The sequence below is a fragment of the Pteronotus mesoamericanus genome, unplaced genomic scaffold, assembly GCF_021234165.1.
Source record: "Pteronotus mesoamericanus isolate MK-2021 breed Mesoamerican mustached bat unplaced genomic scaffold, CSHL_Meso_final contig_32, whole genome shotgun sequence".
In the NCBI taxonomy this organism is placed as follows: domain Eukaryota; kingdom Metazoa; phylum Chordata; class Mammalia; order Chiroptera; family Mormoopidae; genus Pteronotus; species Pteronotus mesoamericanus.
In genome coordinates, this window is record NW_026555134.1 from 9,438,701 (window position 1) to 9,445,256 (window position 6,556).

The window sequence follows — 6,556 nt, forward strand, 5'->3', positions numbered from 1 at the left end:
AAACAATCTTCTCATCAACTTGATGAGGATATTTGCTGATTGTAAATAATAGACATAAATATACTTTCGTTATTGACAAGTCTATACCATTTGATGTTAATGCAAGGTCATCATTTTACATTTATCAAATGTTTGAATCTTGTAACGATAACTAGGTAGGGAGTCCATATAGATGGTACGGAAGGCAGTAAAGTCAACACTTGCACAGGACTCTATAACTGTAGGTGCTTGAGTCTTCCAATATAATTCACAGCCCAAGTCAAACACTTTTGAGAGTGCAAGAGGACACAAAAGTAATTGATATTATGTAATTCTTGAAATGTTTACATTTTTTCTAAAAAGATAGTTTTAGTATGTAGTGGATATGTATTTATTTTCAAAAGCATTTTCTTCCTAAGTTAAAAATAACATTTCTATAAAAATTAAAGCCCAATAATGTTCCTCAAACTTTTTTTGTATTGACTGTCTTGAGTATACCGTAAGTAGAACTTTCAATTTTCAACTCTGACACGTAAAGATCTTGGAAGTTGTCACCCCTACTTTTACAAAAACACAGATGCTGGACAAACTGAAAATCAACTACTTTTTTTAGACTCACCAGAGAACTGAGTGGCATGGAAAACTACAGTTTTGAAATCTGGAGAGACAGGGTTATCCAGAGAATCAGAGCTAAAATCTGCTTACCCACAGCAGAAGCTACTGCGGAGTTACCCAATGACAAGAACATTTAAAAGGTGATTTGGATGAATTTCTGGATGCTGACAGTAGACTGAGATGAACTATGTAGAGACCACATCTAAGAAGGCATCCCGCATTTTTGTGTATGTTACCCCAGGAATCACATAATAAACTGATGAGAACAGATACTACATTTGATCTTTAGCAAAAGGCTGAAAAACAATATTTACTTTTCTTCTTCTTTTTACTTTGAGAGTACATTTATTAAAGCTGGGGACAGTGAAACAAGGAAAGGCTTAGGACAGATGCCCTTCCAGGAAAAATGCCCTCCTAGCTATGGTAGGGAGAGACACAGAGAAACTTAACAACACAAGGGAAGGATTAAACAGATATACAAACACACACACACATATGCAAGTATACATGTTTGTTACATATAATGGAGTTTTATATGTTATATAGAAAGTTGTATGTATTTACAGACATTGAATTATGTAATGTATATATAATATATTATGTTTTATATATAGTGAGTGTAGAGATCAAGCTCTTATTTCTTTGTAGATGATCATAGTTTTTTTTTGTGGGGATCACTTTTAAGATCTTATCTTTGGTCTAGTCATTTTATCAATGCATTTATGAATGGATTTTTAAAATTTTGATTTATCCCAGAACGTGAAGACCTTCTGTAATGTGGATTCTCTAGTGAGGATTTATGTTTGTTACTGCCAGGATCCTGTGGCATTCCCAACACATGACCACTTTAAAAGAAAGGTTCTGCCTGTGGATTTTCAGGCACTGAATTTATATGAATTTCTAGTCCAAAACTGTGGAAGGGCAGGTTTGAGATCAGAAAGACTCAGGAGAGACTTATTTCCTTCCCTGCGCCATTCTGAGTCAATACCTAAAGAAAGAAAGAAAGTACCGGGTGCGAATATAACCCCGTCCAAGATTTGTAAGTGTGCTGTCATTTCCTACTTGCATCAGGTTTTGTCTTCTATCTCCCCAGCACATGCTGCCTAGAATCCCAAGCTCCTGCCCCCTAGCCCTAAGCAGATACCTCAGAGCAATGGCCAGCTACTGTGCTGGCTTACCAGTGAAGCCCTTCTTTCTTGTTTCCAGTTTCAGCTTGTCACCCTCTATGGACAACAGCCTGGTTCAGCTTTAAAACTGTGTTTAAATTTTGACCCAGCATTGTCAGTAGTCTCTACTGGGTGGGGTTCCTCTACTTGTCTGCCCTGGAGTTGGAAAGGGAGGGGCTGTTTTTTTACTTGCATTACTTTTATAATCAGAACAAAATAAAACATTCTACAAAGTAAGAAGAAAGAGTTCATAAAGCTAATTTCCCCTAAGTAAGTAACATTGCCGACTGTTTAAATGAAGTATTTTATAAATATGAGAGCAGCAGCCATAATTGTCATTTTCATAAAATGAGATTCCAATAAGCCTGTTGCTGCATAATTGGCCTTCTTCTTATGTCAAAACAGAGTTCTCTTTACTCTGAAGAAGCTTGAATCAGTTTCTTCATGTGTGTGAAGAAACCGGATGCCCTGGATGTGTGTGCCGTCTGTTCCCACCTAGAGAGACCATCTGAAGAACATCTCAGTCTCCTTGGCTGCCTTTTAGTTTTGGGATTGATGTGCTTCACTTCTCCCAGAAGGAGAAGCACACGTGAAACACTCTTATGAGCAAGGCCCAGACAAAACATCTTGCTGCTGGAATTAAAGTGAAAACTAAAAGCTAAGTTAATAAGCGTGCATTAGGTGTTCCCGGCACAGACTCATTAGCACAACACATCACCAGGTGGTCACTCTCCTGTGAGGAATAATGGAAACCACCAGGCCTTACTCCCACTGAGCTGCTTAGTGAGAAGCATATGGTTTTTCTCATACCAGCTTTAAATTATGAAAATATAACAAGAAGCAGAAAAAGTTCTATCTGTTACAATATTTAAAAGGAGAGTGGCACTTTACTAACATGGATTTCTCATCTCTTTCACTATTCTTTGAATAGTTGCAAGCATGTTTTTCTGCACAGATGGCTCTCTTTTCTATAGGCCTGTAGGTCGTTTTGCCTTGGAAAGCTTCTCTTAAAATTAAAGGACTCACAGATGTTCACATATTTATATTCACATAGAAAAATTCTCATTATGATTAAATGCTTTCCTCTAAAAGTGATATTCTATTAGGGCTGTTTTTTAAAAAACTTTATTTCACCCAGCTCTGCAGGGAACCCTGAAATGGTAGACTGCCATTCTGCTAGGGAAGATGCTTGGGAACTTCACCTACAGGAGCTCTGGGGTTGTTTTATACATCAAGTGCCTAGAACTAAGAAGTGTTAACAATTTTCCAACTCTCTGCAAAAGGCATGAATTTAAACAATAACTGTTTTCTAACATGGATTACCATTAAAGGAAACAGGAACAAGTCAACCTTTATAACTTTGAAGAGCTGGGTGAAAGGTACCTGAGTGTATTTCCTCAATATTTCTTCTGTAAGTAGCTTTATTGAATATACTTTCAATACTTTGCCTACCTGATTCAGTGATCTTCCTTCTCTTCCTCCCTCCCTCTCACCCTTCCTTTCTTCTTTCTGTTATTTTCTTTCTTTTATTAAATGGAAACACACTACCCCTATTTGGTTAACCATTGCATTAGGAACTAAAGCTGTTGAAATTCCTGTCCTCCACTTGGTAGCTTAAAGTAATATCATGCAAAGAGATAAAGAGAATATATAAATAGTTGGAAGTTCAAGTGAAAAGCCCCAGCCTGTTGCATAATGGTGTCAGGAATGTGTGCCTACCCAAGGAGCTCCTCAATAAGGTTATTTTTCTTCTTGGAAACATTTAGTGTTTCTGAGTATGATCCCCAAATATCAGAGTGATTTACAGATGTTAGTTAAAATTCAGGGTCCTGGAACCTGTCCATACCCAAATAATTTTATTAAATAAGTTTAAACATGGGCTTTTTATTTTGCATAATTAGTAAGCTCTCTGCAGAATAGCCACAGTGATTCATATCCTAGGGTTATGAGCCAGACAGCTCAAGTTTGAGTCTTGCTAACTGTGATTTTGGTAAAATTAAATGATCTCCATATACCTCAATGAGCTCATATGTTAAGCAGATATAATAATAGTGTTCACTGGAGGAAGCAAATGGCATAACATATATGGTATTAAGAAAAGTGCCTGGCACACAATAAATGATGTTAATAATTATGATTATTTTTTGACACTTTAAATGTTGAAACTTCAGAAAAGAATTCATTTGTCCTTCTAATAACCTGGGGTGGTGTTGCTGATGATGACTTCAACTTTTGTTTAAAAATAACTTTATCAAGATAAATGTACATAAAATAAAATATACCCATTTTAAATGTGCAGTTCAATGAATTTTGATAAAAGTATACACCCTTGTAACCACCACCCCAGTCATAATATAGAACATTTCCGTCATCGAAAGAGTCTTTGCCTCTTTGCTGGTAACCTCCCACCCAAGCTCCAAACAACTACTAATCTGCCCTTTGTTATTACAGATTAGTTTTGCTCTTTCTAGAATTTCATTTAAATTCATATAAATAAAATCACGCAGTATGTACTCTTTTATTTGTTTTTTCTCTCAGCATGTTTTTGAGATTCATCTATGTTTCTGTGTATTATTAGTCCTTCTTTTCTATTGCGGAGTAGTATTCTACTACATGGAAGTACCACAATTTGTTCATCCATTCACCTGGTGGTTGCTGGACATTTGATTCCTTTCTAATTTGGGGCTGTTATGAACAGTCTAATTTATTTGTTGGCAGCTAGTGCTCGTTTTTCTATGTAAAAAAAGTTCTACAGTCAAAGGAGTGGAATGTGCTCTCCCTCCCAAGAGCACATCCAGGCCCTTCTTCCCTCTCAGGAGTGAATCTCCTAAACTCTAAGGGTTTCCATGAGACTTGCAACCAGGAGAGCAGTGAGCCGTGGCAGCTCAGCCTGGGCTCACCCCCTGAACCTGTCTCCAAGGCCCCCTTTTTGCTTACTTTTCAGAGATCCAAGAGCAGCCCCACTTCGGCTCACTTCTGTCACTATGACTCTCATTTCTCAGTAAGCGAAAGTAGCCCTACATAGACTCTTTTCTTTCCTCTAACATTTCTAGAGGCCAAAGTATCCCCGCCTAGGTTCTCTCCTGTTGCTTCTTCTGTCCTAAGCCCTTCCTTGTTTCACTGTCCCCAGCTTTAACAAATGCACTCTGAAAAAAGGAAAAAGAAAAAATATATTGCTTCTCAGCCTTTTGGTTAAGATCAAGTGCAGTATCTGTTTTCATCAGTTTATTATATGACATGTCCTCTATTCAAAGACAATATATTAAATTGCTTTTAGGAGCATGGAGCTGGAAGAGGAGCTTGCTCTGTCCATTGCGTGCATGGGTGAGGTTGGGGGACTAAGCTAAAGGAGGAAAATAATATTAAAAACTAAGTTAGAGAAGAGCTACCATAACTATGCATTGGTTTTTTTTTGTTTGTTTGTTTGCTTTTGTAGACATCATACCGTTGTATGGCTAAACTGTTCTTTTTAAATGTGTCAATTTTTATTTATGTGAAATATATTTAACTGGATAGAGCAAACATAGTTGCATTCAATAAATGCCTCTGAACACGTGTCACAAACATTTATTTTACAGTATGCATTAGCCCGTTCATCTCAAGGATATTTTTATGCGTTGTCTCCACCATATATTTTCTTTTCAGTTTCTCAAATTTAATTTATAAGTTATTTCATTGAGGAAGCATTTAAAAAGGATCATTAAATATATTGAAGTCTGTAGAATACAGTTTGGTCTCCTTTTGAAGCACCAACAATATATGGAATGCAAATGCTATGTAATGATAGTAGGAATGAAAGGGTCAATATAACTTTTACTTTAGGACATAAAATAAAAACATGGGGATCTGTTGTATTTTTTTAAATATGAAAATCAATAAATTCTCCCAGTATCACCAAAGTTCAAGGATGTTATATTTACCTGGATAACGATGGCATGGCATTGTTTGTTGTAAGCTGAGGATTTTCTAAATCACCAAGCCCTGGTTCTTTTTTGCTTAATAGTTCTTCCTTCAATCTCTCTTCCCTCTCACATTTTAAAATAAGCAGCAAGAAGAAAGAGGCAATGCCTTCAACACTTTGCTTAAAAGTCTCCATTAAATATGCAAAATCATAATTTCTGCATATAGCAGACTACAATTCAGCTGTGATCCTTTCTGGAGACTCTGAGGGAGAATCATTTTTCTAGGCTGACCTGGCTTCTAGAGACTGCACACATTCCTTGGTAACAACTGCCTCCCATCTTCAAAGCCAGCAATTACTGGTCAACTCTTTTCCTCATTGCATCACTGTGACGCTCTTGGACTCTGACCCTGACTCTATGGCTTCCATCTTTCACTTACAAGAATCTTGTGATTGTAGTGTGTCTACATGAATAACCTGGGGTAGTTTTCCCATCTCAAGGTCTGTTGATTAACAATCCTAATTCTATGTGCAATTTTAATCCCCCCTTCCCATGTGCCATGTGACATAGCACAGGTATAGCACAGGTGGTATCTTCACAGGTTTCAGGAATGAAGATATGGACATCTTTGGGACAAGGGTTGCAGGGCCTTATTCAGCCCACCGCTCTGGTTACTATTAACAAACACCATCTGTTTTGAGAAAATAGAGTGGACAACATTTCTATCATGATTAGAATCTTTTCAAGGCCAATTTTTTTTCATGAATGTCCTACCAGAACATGGTCTGCTTTTCATAATCAAAACTTCACATTCCAAGAGCTGTTTTGGAGTGGCAACATGGTCCTGATAATTACAAGTTACCAGTGGAAAATTTATCTAACTAGATGGGTTTA

General features: G+C 37.1%; 1 pseudogene; it reads left to right on the forward strand.

Moving 5' to 3' along the window:
• Window positions 1-4,932: 4,932 nt before the first annotated feature.
• LOC129072597 (uncharacterized) lies at window positions 4,933-5,107 on the forward strand (annotated as a pseudogene).
• Window positions 5,108-6,556: the final 1,449 nt, after the last annotated feature.